Genomic DNA, 1,394 nt, shown 5'->3' with positions numbered 1-1,394 from the left:
GATCCCCCCAGGACATCAAGCCTGTGCTTGGGGCAACAACAAAGATTGTTTGTCAAAAACTGACACCAAAGCAGAGGGCTTGAGAGTGTGGGCTGTGCAGCCATGCAGGTGTGTCCAGTCTCAGCTCTTCCTACTGGATGTGCGACCTCATGCCAGGTCCTTGACCACACTGAGCTTCAGGAGATCCTGGCGTCAATTTCACAGGGGTGTTGTGAGAACGGAGATCCTGCATACAAAACTCTCAGTGTTTGCCACGCAGTAAGCACTCGGTAAACATTCTGAAGAGAATGTATGAATGAGTAAAGGTGGAAAATACAAATAAGTAAAAATACTCACATTATTACCACCAGAAATGGTTCTTGTAATACTAATTAGATGTATAACTTTACAGAATTTTCCTATGCAAATAAAGATATATATTGCTAGTAGGTCTATATTGCTTTAGTGTATTCCTAAAGTTGTGCAAACATCCCCACTATCTAATCTCAGAACATTTTTGCCGCCCCAAAAGCAAACCAGATACCCATTAGCAGCCACTTGGCACCCCCTCATTTCCCTCTTCCCCAGCCCCTGGCAACCACTAATCCACTTTCTGTCTCCATGGACTTGTCTATTCTGGAAATTTCATATTAAAATAATCGTACAATATGCAGTATTTTGTGCCCGGCTTCTTTCACTGAGCATAACGTTTTCAAGTTTCATCCATCTTGTAGCATGTTGTTTTCATAGGTGAATAATATTTTACCATGCGGATAGACCTCATGTTATTTATGCATTCACCAGTTGATGGGCATTTGGGTTCTTTCTACTTCTTGGCTATTACGAATAATACTATTATTTGACTACCAGTTTTGTATAAACACATTTTGAATTTTCTTGAGAATCTACCTAGGAGTGGCGTTGCTGGGTCATGTGTTAACTCTGTGCTTAACTTTTCCAGGAACTGCCAAGCCGTTTCCCAAAGCAGACACAACAGTTTTATCACCTATTTTTGCCCCTTTTGGACTACTCTGTGACTGTCTCTCCTTGTTGATAAATAGACATGCGCATCACTACTTTGAGTGAGTACATAGTACGTCCTTAGCCTGCTGTACCAGAGTGTGTTAAATGAATTCCATATTGTTGGACATTTGATATCCCATGAAAGAGGCTTTGAGCGTCTCCCCTGTGTCCCCAGCAGTTTGTAGATGACACTTTCCCAGGTGTACCCAGAGCACTTTGTATCCCCCAGTTTGGTGCTTTCCCAGGCATCGCAACCCCCCCACCACACACAAATCTGTCGTATCTACTAATGGTGAGCTCCTTGGTAAGGTGACCCATGTCTTGAGTTTACCTGTGTATCCATGACACCCAGCCAGGTGTCAGGCATTGTGGTAAATGTTCAAAGACTGAAT

The sequence above is a fragment of the Propithecus coquereli genome, unplaced genomic scaffold (assembly GCF_000956105.1).
Source record: "Propithecus coquereli isolate 6110/MARCELLA unplaced genomic scaffold, Pcoq_1.0 Scaffold395, whole genome shotgun sequence".
Classification (NCBI taxonomy): domain Eukaryota; kingdom Metazoa; phylum Chordata; class Mammalia; order Primates; family Indriidae; genus Propithecus; species Propithecus coquereli.
This window is presented reverse-complemented; position numbering follows the sequence as displayed.